This window comes from Scomber japonicus, chromosome 9 (genome assembly GCF_027409825.1).
Source record: "Scomber japonicus isolate fScoJap1 chromosome 9, fScoJap1.pri, whole genome shotgun sequence".
Classification (NCBI taxonomy): domain Eukaryota; kingdom Metazoa; phylum Chordata; class Actinopteri; order Scombriformes; family Scombridae; genus Scomber; species Scomber japonicus.
This window is the reverse complement of record NC_070586.1, coordinates 29,639,149-29,655,356: the sequence shown is the minus strand read 5'-3', so window position 1 is coordinate 29,655,356 and position 16,208 is coordinate 29,639,149. Positions and strand designations below refer to the sequence as shown.

The following is a 16,208-nucleotide window of genomic DNA, read 5'->3' as shown; positions in this document are numbered from 1 at the left end:
AGTCAACATTTTGTGCTGATCAGATATCAGGCTGTAGATACAGGATGTGAACATGAACTAGTGAAAGATTGTAGTGAAAGATGAAGGAAAAGAAGAAAAAGAAAACACAGATGTCAGTTAAAATATTTCTCAATTTGGAAAGGCCTCCATGAAAAGATTTAATACTAAAGTTTCTCGGTTTCATAAGAGTAAGACAAACAAAACAAAAAAGGATGCAGAATATGATTAGCTCAGCAGCTAACAGGGCTTTCTAGGGTAAAATACAGACCTTTGGCCTGTTCTGCTGCATTAGCCTCTAGCCTCTTGTTAGTGTAACCCTGCTCAGCACTGTGACTCAGTGTCCAACGCAACACTTTTCCCCAGTGGCCCACTTGGCTAGATGATCAGAGTTTTGCTGGCCTATTGTATATTTTCACTGGCCCTGCAGCCAAAAAATTAAAACAACACTTTTCCATATTGATGGTGGTTTATTCATTGTATACATCATTTTTATCTATATTATACATTCAGAGCATCATCACAGCTGCAGGTAGTGCTGGTCGAGAATACTTAGCTTATGAGACGCAATCCTTGTATACAATGAATGTCCATTTTGAGCTTGTATTATTATTATAAGTTCATGTTCCATGTGTTCAACAGTAGTTCGATAAATTGTCACTGCTCCATCCTGACAGCTTCTCAGCAAGCACAAACATGTAGAAAAGACTTGTCCATACGGAATTAGTTATCAACAAGCTAAAATAAAAGCTGTCTGTATATAACAGTTTAGCTTAGTTTGCCTCCTATCTTAAAATGTGGCAAATTCTTGTAAACTTAACTACTGGCTGAGACAGGAGCACCCTCCTCTCCACCAACAACAGAAAGAGGAGGACAGGGGACTGAATGAAGGACTGATAATGACTGATATCTGTGTTCTTCACTGGTCAGTAATTAGATGCCAGAGGTCTAAATTATTGTTTTATTCATATATTAGGTTTGCTTCCAGTGAGATACTATTGGGTTTATAGGGGTTAAGATAGAGATAAATGATACCCATCTGCTGGTTAGTGGCTTCACCCTGACTTCAAATCCGTTCAGCAACAGCCTGTTTTAATAATGTTATTTTGTAATCATTATCTTTATGGGGAAGAGTACGATCACTCACAAAAATGTGACAGATTACTTCAGGCCAGAGCGCTTACACGTCTGTTTCACTTCTTCATTTGAATGTGTGAGTGTACTGATTATTGAAGGACATCCTTTAATTAAAAAACAGTGCAATGTTGTGTTGCATCATTACAAAAACATCGATAGATATTCATTTCATTCGATGCATGATTACATGTGGAATACATTTGTTACTGAGCTGTTGAAATGTTATTCATTCGCCACATGATTAGACTCTTGATGATGACAAAATGTGATTAAATTGTAAAAACAGAATTTAGAAAAAATTTAAACCATTTTAAATAGCAGCTTATTTACATCAGCATCACCCAAGGGTCACCTGAGGTACAAATCATTGATATTAAACAAGACTAGGTGAAAACCTTGTATATATCTGGACCCTGCATGAAACACATGCAGAAACTGACAGGAAGTCACACTGGTAATGTCACATAGTGGACCATCTCTTCTCAAATAGGCATTATTTGGATAAACTGACCACATGTTGGGAATCTAAATGGTTTACCACCTTTCCCACCTGAAAAAATGTTAAATCCTAATAAAAGTGACATATTATCATAACAGTCCTACAGTGAAAATTACAACAGCTTAATCTCCACCATTGCTGTCAGATGGAACAAAAGGCATTCTGGGCTATTGGTCAACTAATGGTTTAACTTCATCACTCAGTCAGTCAGCAACTCAGTGACAGACAGAAATGTGGTTCTAGCGTTGGTTTGGTTATTCATCATTAGTAGTCTGTATTTTTACATGCACTGTAGTAACCAGGATTCACTTGGCTCCCTCCAGTAAGCTGTTCATCTAAAAACAAGAGACTTGGTTTTCAATAATCAGGATGGGGGATTAAAGAAATCTGGTGTTCCAGGTAGATTTCTTGTATACTTGTAACCAGGTTTATAATCAGCTTTAAAAAGGATGCATGTGCATTATAGCAAAAGATTTCACACCGGAACGTAACAGTGGAGCAGCTCAGTGAAAGGAGAGATAATTACAAGGAGCGATGTGTCCTCATATATAAAATAATTCCATCTGACTAAAGCTGACACAGACACAAAGTAGCCTCCAATACTCTAAATCAGTTGCTTTCCACTGCTGAACATTTGACACTTTATTAAATTCACACACTTTAGTGGTGTGAGAAAGAGCTCAACTCTGTTTGCCTGCCCTCTCTGCACAGTCTGCTCCAACACACACAAAAAAGTAGCAACCTCTGTCAATACCGGTTAAATAAGCAAGAGACGCTTCTAAAATAAGGTTGAGGACAAATCTGGTGACTGATCTGCTGCATACATGTATTTACAGTACCCGAGTTTCTACAGTGCATGTAAACATGTTCTCCGATTACCTCCATAACATGACTGCATGTTAACGCCCTGAATTTTTCAACACACACACACTGCAAAAATGCGTGTCTGATGGAGAAGAGAGGCGACAGAGGAGGAGTTGAGAGATGAACGGGATCACGGACTGGCTGACCTGTACGTCCAGATGTGGTTGTCCAGCTGTATCCATGCTGGACAGCAGAGCAGCTATTGGATTTCCTGCCTGTTCCCCTGCTGCCGGCTGTCTCAGCGACACTGTGTGAAATTACATAAGGCTCTCCCCTCCCCCTCACTGCTGGTCAGTGTAGAACTGAGGCCTTCACACACTGTCTCCGCTAACTACGACTCCCTGTAACCATGGAGGCACAGGCACTCCACCAAAAAAACACTGGAGGATCTGAGACCTACTCTCTCTGTTCACAGAGACACATTAACAATGGGAGAAACATTTTTTATCATTACTTTTATCAGTTCATTACAATGAACTACAATCAATAGCTGAGTAAAAATCAATAATAGTGCACCAACATAAATGTGAGTGGTCAGATGTAGTCTCTAAAGCCAGACATTAGTAACATGTTGGTACCTACAAGAGATTCATGAGGAATTTGTTCTAATACAAAACACCATCAGACCACAATGAGACCACAGAACAGTAGATTATCTATTCATATAATTAGTCGGCTGTATAGATATGTGAAGAAAAATATAAACAGTCGACACTTCACACCGATGCATCAATACAAGTACACCTTTAAAGCAGCCGACCCACACTTAACCAACAGTAAGACTGGTGTGTTAATGTTGTTGTTCATCATTGTGATGTGAAAACATCAGATTTCCACACAGTTAGAGAATTAAGAAGTGTGCATCTTGGTGTCATAAAATCCAAGCTCAGCATGGAGCATCTCTCCTGCTGGATGCTGACAGCGTCATTGGCTGAAAGTAGGCCACTGGACAATGAAGGACGAGACGGTAGAGACACTGAGTTGTGATTATTAAAGTTAGGGTAAGGGACTAGAGAGTGCATTATGTCAAATGTGTAAAGACAAACGTGTGTGTGTGTGTGTGTGTGTGTGTGTGTGAGATAATAAATAACCTGATAGACATGACTGATGGTTTTCTTTAACCTCCATGAATCTGTCTAAGGCCTTGTAACATCACACCAAACTTAAAAAGGTCTAATGCCAACAAAGGCCAACTGATCCAGTGCTTAACATCGTCTCACGTCTTGTGTTACAAGTGTGACTTGAATGGACTGCAAAGATTACAGCCAACGGCCAGCTCACAGTTGAGATGTGTCTGAGAGGAAATAACTGGTCAGTAGTTTGTATTTGCAATCCAAATTCAAACGAGGCTAGACATTAGAGAGACACGAAGAGCTAGCCTGTCATTTTCAGACAACTGCAAATTTGTTTTGGACGGTCTTATTACATGCTCACAGTACTGAGTATGGGAATGTGTGTGATAAACAGGCACATTAACGAGGTATGACAGCCAGTACTCCGCCATGGACCCACCGTGATTAAACATTCACTATACTCTGCTGATACTCTGGCATACGTCAGACCATTTGGATATTTACAAAACGTATATTGTGAAATAATCAATGTGCCTGTGAGAAGTAGTCTGGATATGCTAAACTAACATTCTTCAGTTGAGTCAAGAAACCGCCCTACAATATTCAGGCCATGTTTTCCAGTGAGTCACATTTGACTCATCAGATACCTGGTAAAAACTAATTAGGAGTGTGTATTCGACCTCAAAACGTGAATTATATCTGTCTCACATCTCTCAACTGTTGATTAAACACTTAAAACAACAATTTGCTTAGTTTACAATGTAGTCGAGGCGAAGCTTTTGAATAGCTGGTGCTTTCATAATCGATTAAATGATAAATCGTTAATTTGAACTGATGTGAGTGACTATTAATAAAACACTGAGTGTGACTGAGCGCTATGTATGATATTTTGTTAATTACTGATGCACAAATTAAACTTGATCCCTTTAGAGGGCACTACACCAACGCTCCTCAGCTCCGCGGGACACAATGTGACAGCATCGCTCTGATGTCTCAACTCATGAAACCCTCTTTATTCTCTGGCGGCTCTCTTCTTAAAGCCCACCTGACATTCAGCTCTCCATCCTTAGGAGCAGGAAATAAAACTGAGGAGTGCACTTGTCTGCTGGGCTGACCTACTTCCTCCTCGCTGCTACTTAATTATTCAAGAGCTTTGAAATGTTCTTCTGTATGGCAGCATGCAACCCGAGCGCCTCTGTTTGCCCCTCATGACAGCAGCCTCACAGAGCTTCCATTTATGCATGAGAGGGTTCAAGTGTGTGCGTGTGAGTGCGCACGCTGCCAAACACTAATGGCCATACATGCCTGTGTTATGTACACACACAAAACACCACCTAGATTTGATATAGAGGATTTTTTTGAATTATGGACAGAGAAAGATTTGGTAAGGGAAAAGCAAACAACCCAAACAAAAACACAAGACTACACGTCACACCAGCAGCTCTGTGTTTGGATGCATTCAGTGAACTAATTTGTTTCCAACTGCACTGTCATGGATCCAGTGTACATGTCAAGACAGGCGTTCTATCCTCCCACACAAGCACACCATAACCTGTAATTACACTGCACGTAGGCCTTCATACCTTTCACTCCACTGCCAGATCATCAACTCTGAGGTGTGTGCCCTTGGCTGCCCTTACGAGCAGACTTTCCAGAATGTGGAAAACAAACAATGCTGTCGTAGACATTCCTAGCAGAAAAGTTGGACTAGTCAGTCAGTGAGATAAATACAACGCTACCCACAGCTGTAGCCGTCACACAAACACGAGTAAAGTCCTATAAAATGCTGTCATCTGTGTTGCATAACAGAGTCAAGTGAATCACTTACCACAGAGCCATTTCTAATCTCTGCTAATCCTCTGCCTGCCTCTCTTTTAGTGTGTTTAAATATGGGTGACTCGTTTTAATAGGAACTCCATTTCATAGCCAGGAAAATCCAAATGGAAAGCCCTGTGTGTAACGACTTTAACTATGAATTTGATTCATTTCTAACAGCGCTCAGAGTTTTCCCTAGATTATATTCAAACAAAAGGTGGCAAAGGTTAGAGAATGAGCGTGTTGCAGCAAACACAGTTTATGTCCACACCTTGAGAGTGCAGTGTTTCTGCTACCATTGCTTTCACCCCCCTGAAAGATAGGATGAGACAATACCATTTGTATCGATATAATTGCGTTACTTAAAATACATTTCTTCCGTAAAGTCATGCCATTGTTTGCATCTCTCCTCTCTCATACTCTCTGTGTAACCCCATCCCCACTATCTCACAAGTTATCCTAGAGCGAGGCTATCACCAGAAAAAACTATGGTTTTAGCTTGTAGCTAACTAGCCCACGCTGCCAAGCAGCGTGAGTCTGCCGTCTGCTCATCAACACCAGCGGCCAAGTCAAAGACAGACAGGTGTTTTACCGAACTGTTTGACTTCACACCCTCTGCCTGTCTTAAGTATGCAGTCTGTGGCACAGCCTGGCCTGTTACAGATGTAAAGGCTACATAGGTAGAGATCATTTGGTAAAAAACTATCTACCCCAGTCAAAAACTTGTCAGAGCAAGCAGGCCTGTTGTTATTTTTGTTCTGTTTACATTCTTATTTGCGAGGTTGAGTTTTTGTTTAATAAGAGAGGAGTATCTGTAATTGTAGTTTATTTTATTCAGCCTGTTATTATTGTTGAAATCCACTGAAGGAGCATTGTCAGAGAAAGGCCTATTTTTATTAAACACAGGCTCATCCTCATCCAGCCCAGGTGGCTGACACTATTTCACTGGTGTACTTAGTACACTGAAATACAATATGAAACATAAGTGCAGATAAGAGAAATGGTTTCCTCTTTTTTTTGTTTGAGTTGAGTAAACTGCATTAATTGATAAATTAATTCATTTAAAAGCCTGTATGAGAATAACAAAAATGAGGGGAAGGTGGAGTGCTCCACTGTGTTATTATTAACATCATGTCTCCAGCAGTGGAGGGCAGCCTGTCTCTGCTGCACCGTTAGCTCCGGGGAAAGACATTGTTGTCCAAGATGCTGAGTGGGCACATGTTTTTTTAGGTGAAACAGACTGAGTGCAGAGTCATTTTTTAATGCTGTAGTGTGTGTTGGTCAGCGGGTCTTTTTTTATGTTCCTAAAATTTGAAGTCAAGTGAGCAACTTTCTATTGAAGCAGTATGTCGCGTAAATGATACAGTCTGTGACTTTGTGTAATTATACATTTTGTTTAATGCTTCTGACAGACTACAGTCTACTTAATAAGAAAGAAGAGCCAGTGAGTAAGTGAGAAACTAAGCTCTACCCGTCAGTGCAGTTTAACACCAGGGCCAGCCAAGTCATCCATAGAGATAGCAAAGTCTAAATTAAGTAATTGAAAAGCCACAATAAAAAATGTGATTGTTTTACAATGTCAGATAAGCAGAATACGACACATACAGTAGTTAGTTCAAGTAACTGTCATCATTGATGCATGTTTGTGATAAACATATATATTTTAGGGCATTGTAAAATGGTTTGAGTTCCAGGGCTGAGAAAGAGTCTTAAGTAACATTAACACTATGCTACATTACAGAGAAATACAAAACATATAATAATGAGCCTTTAAAATATACATTTTAAGTGTATGCATGAAGCTAGCTGTCTATTAACCATAATGCTAACGGCAATAGTTGTAAAATGAATGGTTCTGCATGTGTCGCAACAACTAGCAAGGAGACCCATTTACCTTTTTCAGTCGTGTGGGTCAGTTAGTTTTGTTAAATCTTCCTATCTCTAATTTCAGGTGGTTTCCTAGCAGAAAAGTGCCAAAGCTAACCAAAACTTCCAGAGGAATCAGTGCTTCTGTTATCACAGCCGAGCAGGTCACTGACTGAGTGATGAGTCATTGGTCACCTCGGCTGGGTGTTGCCACTTCCTGAATCTGATGTGTCAAATTCACACACATTCCAGACAGATACTAGCTTTTGACCCAATTTTATGACACGGTAAAATGAACTGTAAAAAAAACTATGACCGTAACAATATGTAAAATAATAAATGTTCAGATTGTAATTATCAGATAACACATGTCATAACGTGATAACATTGAAACAAATATTATATTAGTTTTAAGAGATATAAACTGATAGTACTTGTTGGGAAGTAAGCTCTGCTGCCTGAAAACAAAACTTAAGCAGGAAATTCCTGTCACTGTAACACAATTGTAAACATGTTGGTTTCACCTAGGCTTGTAAAAAAAAAAAAAAAAAAAAAAAAAAGGTTAAACGGGATTATGTTTGGCTTATGTGTGCAATTAATGAAATGTGCTTTAAATACTTACTCGTGTAAGAATGTGCAACTCAAGTCAATGCACCTTTTCTAATGTTATTAATAATAATAATAATGATAATAATAATAATAATAATACCTGCATCAATAAAAAGACAAGATATAAATATGGCAACAGAATAATGCCAGTGTGACTCCAATATGACTGTTATGCAGAAAAACTGGACCGGGACAAGCTACTGCTAGCTCTCACTATTATTGCAGGGATTCATTAAATTTGTGTTAATTATTGTAAGCAGTATCAGAAGTTCTTGGAGGGGCTGATAAATCCTGTGACCCCTTTTGAGCTCTGCAGACTGACAGAGGCAGAATCAGTCTGACCTTCAGACCCCATTAACCCCTAGGCCAGCGGGCCCAGTACACCCACCCCCCTCTTTGACATCTTACAACTGCATTTACGATGAGGACAAAATTATGAGTCTCGTTTCATGGCCGTAAGCTACTCGCATGAGCTGCGCGGGTTTTTTTAAGCGCTCTGCTGAGTTGTCACAGCAATACGAGAAAAACACTTGTCTCAAGCAGCACTTCACAACCACGGTTTTTCCATTTGGCAATCCCAGAAGACGACACAACTTCTCTACTTCAGCCCCACTGCGGACACTGGGACTGAGGTGCCATCGTGTCCACTTCAATGGCACTTTGATTGCGAGTAATTTGAGGCAGTGCAACAGACCAGCTGTGCTTGATCATAATATTCTACCACACTGAGTCAAGCATAACATTCTCCACACACGAAACCTACCAGGTGCAGTCCACTAGTGAGCAAGAAATGCTAGACAGCTGCTGTTACTCATTCAGTGAGAGGGAAACTGGGTGGGGGAGGGATGTGTGCCTGGAAGGCAGTTTCACGGTGACTGCTTCATATTTCCCTCTTTGGTTTTTGCATGTTAACTTTAGGGGTTCATAAAGTGCACCGCAACATACCAAAGTTGTGTCATTTCCCTATAATCATTGTTTCATGCACTGTAATTACTGTAAATATACATTTCACTTAAATATGAAGTGTGAAACATTCAGAGGAGGAACAATTAAATGTGAATTGGATCATGACAGGATTTGCCTAAATCAAAGAAACACATCATTGAAAACTCATACTGATCATTTCAGTTTGTGGAAATTACAACTTTCAATAAGATGTTGACATATGATTTAATGCCAAATCCAACCGAATAATCAACATACAAAATGAAGGCTGAGATATCAGATACAAAAGCTATACCAGATACAAGATAAAACACTCCACCAATCTAGCATTGCACTTTTATAACACTGTGGGACTCCCAATGCACAAGTGAAAATAAAAACATCACCTAACAGTAGCAGTAGTAGCAGTTTACGTCAATGTCTGTCCAGACTCATATTTGTAGTGAAGGAATTTAATAAAAGGGTATTACGTGTATTTACCTTGTATGTGGTCACATGTTTGGCTGATAAAGCCGATTTTGATAAAACACAAAAGTTGTAGCCATGACAACAGATGATGCTTCAGATATGGATGTTGCTGCAAAAAAGATCTTTACAATCATCACAGTTTCAAGATAGACACCCAAGATAAGTGTCAGCAATTCAATATCAAACCAAATGTGAAATAAAGTCACAATCTCCTCTTCTGTTCCTGAGTTACAGTGGTGAATAGTGGCCAGAAAAGTGTTTGATATAAAACGTCCTCACTTCATCATTTTCCCTATCAGATGTTTGTATGACACTTTGTCATAAGTACCGTATTAATTCTTGACTTATGGCCTAAAATGTGTTTTGTGAGGTCACAGTGACTTTGACATACAACCAAATTCTAAGCAGTTCATCCTTGAGTCCAAGTGGACATTTGTGCCAAATTTGAAGAAATTCCCTCAAGGCGTTCCTGAGATATTGCTTTCATGAGAATTCGATGTACAGACAGACAGACAGACAACCTGAAAACATATTTCCTCTGACTGCTCTGAAGCAGAACCACAGATATTGTCTTTCTTATTCCACACGTTCTTCTACCGTGTCACACCTACATGACGCACAATGTAATTCCCCTGCTTTTTACACACCTGAATTAATACTCCCCAACGGGACTGGGCTGTTGTAAAACATTTTCAGACGGGTTTGATATTAAGCCAAATACCAGCCTGGTAATTCCAAATTTCATCCCTAGGTGTTGACACACGGATTGACACATGAATGAGAGTGTGACAGCAACGCAGTTAAGACAACTGAATGACACATCGTGTTTTGTGTTTTTATTTCCCACAACAACCACTCAACTTAACTTTTCTTCTTATGCTAGTTATGCAGTGTTCATAGTGTTTTGGTTTAACAGCTGGTAAACCGGCTGGTAAAATGATCCAGGTTGTCCCACAGGTTGTTTTCAAAACACAAGCTGCTTTGGGACTGCTGGAAGCTGTGAGTAACCTGGCTATGTTCATCCAGGTTATCGGTGAGATCTGAACTGTTAGCCTACCTCCTCCAGTTCGTCAGCAGCTTCCAGCCCTGTCAGTGTCAGAGCCTCCAAGTGAGACCCTTAGATGTCCCATAATGACAAGCACCAGTTCAGTCCATTTGAATAAGATCAACCAGATCAAACTCATACACTGGACTGGCCAACCGAACCCTCCTCACAAACACCTGAAAACACACTGCATGTGTAAAATTGGTTGGTTAAAGCCTTGACACACCAAGACACCATATCCAATCAGCTCATATCATCCATTGTTCAACCAATTCAGCATGTTGGATCTTTCATTCGTCTGTATGCCTGACAGCAGCCAACTGGCCAGTGAATAGCAGTGTGTATCAGCCCCAACAAGCCAGTCCACTCATGGTATTAAGGCTAGGCTACCATATCAAATTGATTAAAGGCGAAAAAATACAAGTAACAGAGGCATGTTTCAACTTCCTAGGTAGACGAGCAGCTATAGGAAATGCCCATTAAAAAGGTCATATTTACCAACTTCAATGAATGGAAAGACTGTATCACAACACTAGCATGTGTCAGTGAAGAAAGTGCAGTGCCATTTCTGTTTATATTTAAGTGGCATATGGTTAAGCCTACACAACAACAGTGGTATGACCTAATATCTACTGGTCTGTTCCACTCCAACAACATACATACGTTGTAGCACTTTAAGAAAGCTTGAGCCACATTCGAGCAGGTCATGTAGCAATGATGGTGTCTTGTTTACTTGTCATTTATTGCAATTCAATACTACTAATAATAGTAATCATAAAAATAAAGAAATAAGAAAAACAAACTATATACATTAAAAATGTTTTGTACATTGTTCATTCAAGTATTTTCATATTTACTCATGCCCTTAAAAAATACTCAAAATTCTATTATCTTATTGCTGAATAAATCAATAGAAAAATTGGTAGAATACTTTCTTCTTCGATAACAGCTGCGACCCAACTGAAAGGTGACATTTATGCCATTGACGGGCAGACTTTTTTGCATTTTAATGGTAATAAGGTGTGATTTGTGATGATGCAACATGCGTTTTCTTGCCACAAGAATTCACTGTGAGGATTCATCTTTCACAGACAATAAAAATGAGCAAAAAGCTCTCCTCTTTCCAGTTTCATAACTGTGTTGTGTTTCATAATACGAGCAGAAATTGAACTAGCAGTGAAACGGTCTCCCTGAGGCACCACACTGAGTACGGGATTATCTTTGCCCCCATTACCCTTTTGGATAAAGGGGAGATATCGCCTCACTCTCGTTTAACTCTTTACAATCCAAACTGTTACACTGACAGTGTACTGATTGCACTGACATAAGCAATGTCACCCCATTATGGATTAACATCGGACTTTGAGCTCCTTAGACTGTCTTAGAAGAAGCCAATACGTCTGGCAATAAAACCAAAATATGTGGTTAAGTGCCAAATAAATTGTGTCCACACCACAATTTACCCAAACAGTCCAGTAACCAAAGCTAAATGCTTGGTCAGATTCGTAATCTGTTATACTTACTCTCTGGTCAGATGCTTCCTTGTTTAAATCATTATTTCACATCTTGTTGTAAGTTATTTAAGTGAAGTTCTTGTATGCAGTGTGTGTCAAGACAGCAATTAACACTGATGCATTTGTGTGGCTTATTACATAATTTAAAAAAACTTCAATTCTAACCAAAAACAGTCTGCAAATTATATATAGAGAAGGAGGAACAGTAGTCATATACATGAGAGGGGAATATCTAAAACAATATATTTATAGAAAAATATTTTCAGTAAATGTCTGTACACATTTATATGTATTAAATGTGTACCAAGCCTTAAAGCAACTTAAGCTAACTGCTCTTCACACTTATTTCGTTGTATCTTTATCAGAAAATCACCACAAGTTTCTAAAGCAGGACCTTAGCTTTCACGGAAGAAAGACATTTTATGTATGTAAACATCAATTATCAGAAATACAAGTAGTTTTATTCATAATGTATACATTTGACATAAAAGCAACTAAATGTCCATATTTATGCATTTCACAGTCTGACGAAGCAGCAGTCACCAAAGTCATTGACTAAGGCTTCAGGAATTTGGAACTGTTTCACAATAGAAGCCTTATGATGGTTGACCAGTGGGAAGCTTTAATTGTGAAGCAGCAACAGGAAGTGTTGTGGCAACAAAGTTCTCACAGCGTTTTATTTTATAGCATTAACCCATAGGGGGAAAGAGCAGAGGTACTATTTCAAGTGGCAAATGCTATAATATATTTAATGAGTGTGGCTGTTAGTTTATAGGTCGTCAACTACTTAGTGGATCACGAGATGAGATGCATGAAGATCTGGGTGGCTTACCACCTTGGCTGAACTGTTTCCTGGGGGAAACCCTGGGTTGTATAATCAAAAGGGACAGTTCAAAAGACAGCTACAAAAGAAAACGTTTCACTTGATACTCGTGGTATCCAGCCATACACACAGCTTCTCTTTCATTTTACCAAGTTTTCAGATGTTTGACACAAGCTAATTTTCCTCCACACTGTTTAAACTATCTGCATAGTAACATTCCACCTGTAGTTACTGACAAATGTGTTTTTTGTTATTTGAGCAAACCATTGGACAAAAAAGTGACAGCATTTAACTAAATCAAAAGTTGAAGTCATTTAAGCATTTAATATTATTAAACCACCCCCTGATATTAAGATTAACCTAGTTGTGGCTAGGGTTGGGCAGATGTAAAAAAAAAAAAAAATTGAAACCAGTTTGACATGGTGCAATGTGCAGAATTTAGTGAAACATATACAACAACGTAGGGAGGAGGTCCTGTTCCACAAAGCCCATCATGTTCCTACAGTAGCCCAGAACGGACAATTGAAACACTGGCTCTAGAGAGGGCTTCTCACGTTTTACCATAGATTCTGTAGTTCCTACAGGAGGGGTGGGGCAGGGCAGTCAGTTAGTTGCCCTCTGCAACCTCACCAACAGATGCCACTAAATCCTACACACTGCACCTTTATACCAAATCCCAGTAATACCAAATTTTACCACCAGGGTATTTATGTGACTCCGCTACTCCCATGTGGAACACAATAAGAGCCAACGAATAAGAGTGCAGCAGCATCACAGTCAGGACAACTGAATGACACATACTGCGCATTTCTCACAACAACCATTCAACTTTCCTTCTTGTGCTAAGATGTGTGTAGCCGTGGTGATTCCAGTTTAACAGCCGGAAAAAACTACAGCTACATATAACACAGTACGACTATGTTACAATGATTTTTGCCATGCTAAGAAGCTGCTAGCCGCCGGCAGGGTGGTAAAACGACATGTTGCATCCATTTTTATCCACGTTGTCAAAAAACTGCTGCTCTGTAACCAGCCTGGCTAGGTTTATCCAGGTTATTGGTGAGATCTGCACCGTTAACCCGGGTCAGCCTACCTCCTCCAGCTCATCTTTGATGTCCAGCTGGGTGGGCAGCAGCAGTCGGCTCTGTCAGTGTCACAGCATCTATGTAAGACACTTAGACATTTCCTAATGACAAATGCTGATTCAGTCAGTTCACATGTAATCAAATTGGTTTAAGCTTATAAACACCGGACCTTGCCAGCAAAACTGTACACTGACTAAACCTTAGTCGAAGCATTAAAAAAAAACATGCCTCTTGGCTATATTAGCTGAGGTACACATAAATAAGTACTCCCCAATGCTATGCGACCAAGAATAATGGGCCAGAGCATTTTTTAGGAGCAGATTTAATGCTCACAGCATCACACAAATTAAAGATAAGAACTGCGCAAACCACTTTTGAGCACAATGGTTAAATAATAACTTAGGATATTGGAGCAGACGTATACTTTTCATGCAAGTGTGTAGTCATTAAAAGGCAACCACTTTTATCTGTGTCACAATTTAAATCCAGTCCATTATCACCGTCATTGAAAACAAAGGTTCATTTTTTTAAGACATTGATAATGAAGTGATAACAGAGCATTTGAGAAGATATGCATGTGTTCTCAAGTTAAAATAATCATTTAAATATAGTAAAATCTGACTGACTGCTTATGTAAGTGGTTGTATAGATTGGGCAATTGACAAGGAAAGACAACCTTTTTTTGTCACACCACTACCTGGTTACTTTGTGTATGTTAATGATCGCCTACTTTTGGGTAATGTGTTGGCACAAAGCCTTGTACACAAGGATTTGGTTGTTCCATTAAGATAAACAACTTGTAAATTAAGATGTTTTTGCCCTTAAAAAGTCTCAGTTAGACAGCCTCTAAGAGAAAATCTTGCTTACAGGTGGGTATCTACGTGTCAATAGTATTGACTCTTAACTTAGTCCACCTAAAATTGAAGGACAAGTGTTTGAAATAAAGTACGACTGAAAGCTACAATCAAATTCAAACGCCTCTACAGACTTGTCAGAAAATGAACTTCTCAATGTGAGACAACAAACCATTAACACTTTCTCACCTGACGTTCACATTAACTGGTGTCTATGACTTGACACCGAGCTTATTGGGCAACTAACACTACAGTCAGTGAATCATCTCTTATCAGCAATCCGACAACAAAGCAAAGATTTACCGGCTCACGTCCAGATTACCTATGGACAGACAGCCCCGACTCAACTTCATCTAACCACTGTTTACAAACGCAAACCAAAGCAAATAGCTGTTAGTTAGCATGCTAACCAAGTTAGCCAAATATCGTTATGTATTGACACATTGTATAATTGACATAATTTATAGATTGTGGATTCTGATAGTGTTGTGAGTGGGATTGTGTTTTTACACAGAAACCACGAATGCGGGATTGATCCAGCCTTATTAAATTGGCGTTAGCGATTCCGCAGTTCTGACAGCTAGCTTAGTCAGCTAGCACCGTTAGCTATTAGCTAGCTTAGCTTAGCCATGTAGCACGTGTTCCTGATTTATAAAATAATTAACTAGCTGAGGATAACCAGCTAACTAGGAGTGTTGTGGTAAGCTGAGGAAACAGCTAGTTGCTCTCCTATATAGCCTTCCCTAGAGGTTTAATGAGGTGTGTCCCTGTAACGTTAACGTATAGCCTCGAAAAGGTCAACACTGCTCTGTGTGTTCCCCCTCCAAAGAATAGCCAGACCCCGTCGTCCAACAACAGAACAGACAGACCCCCGCAAAACCGACGGACAGCAAGCAATGGAAGCTAACTAACCTTAGCGGCGGGGCAGGAGAGACCATCCGGCGGTGTTATCGTACAGTAGCAAATGTCCCAATCCTCGTCAGTCGGTTCAATTTCGCTTAAAGGGCTTCTCACTTCGAGTGGGTGTCTCGCCTCTGAATTAATCCACATGAAAGAGTAGTTTTCGTTTTCATTTGTTCCGCTGGCGGTTTTCAGCTATGCCGTGCCTATTCCTACACAACACAGTGGTCTGGTACTACTCCCTGAGCCGCTGCTGCTGCTGAGACCATAGCGGGGATGAACCGCCTCTCTCTCTCCATAGGTCCGCATGCTCTCTCGCCCCTCCTCTTTACTAAAGACTGCCAGAGGTGGGAGTCACACATGTGCAAGTCACAAGCAAGTCTCAAGTAAGTCTCCAGCAAGTCCCAAGTCACTCTTAGTGAGAATTAAACAAGTCAAATCGAGCCCCTGCTCTAAATCCAGCACGGACGAGGATTAGGGCCATATGTGAAAATGTTAATTCTGTGTTTAAAATCAGAATTGTGAGATTAGTCAAGCAACTAACTAGGTAAGTCACACACGATATTGGTTATCTACCCCAGTTGCCACATTTTAAATCAGTTCAAATGCGGTGATCATGAAAAGCTGAGCTGGCTGCCAGCTTCGATCTTATAAAGCCTACTGATATTTGACATTTGGTGGCAATCAATAACAAGCCTCCTCAATGAATGAAGA

General features: G+C 39.8%; 1 protein-coding gene across 1 annotated transcript in view; it reads right to left on the bottom strand.

Annotated features, from left to right (window-relative positions):
- Positions 1-15,701, bottom strand: part of ncor2 (nuclear receptor corepressor 2) — a 96,163-nt gene extending 80,462 nt beyond the window's left edge. The window contains exon 1 of the mRNA XM_053325380.1: positions 15,507-15,701. The gene's annotated coding sequence lies outside the window, so the exon portion shown is untranslated. The remainder of the gene's footprint in view (positions 1-15,506) is intronic.
- Positions 15,702-16,208: the final 507 nt, after the last annotated feature.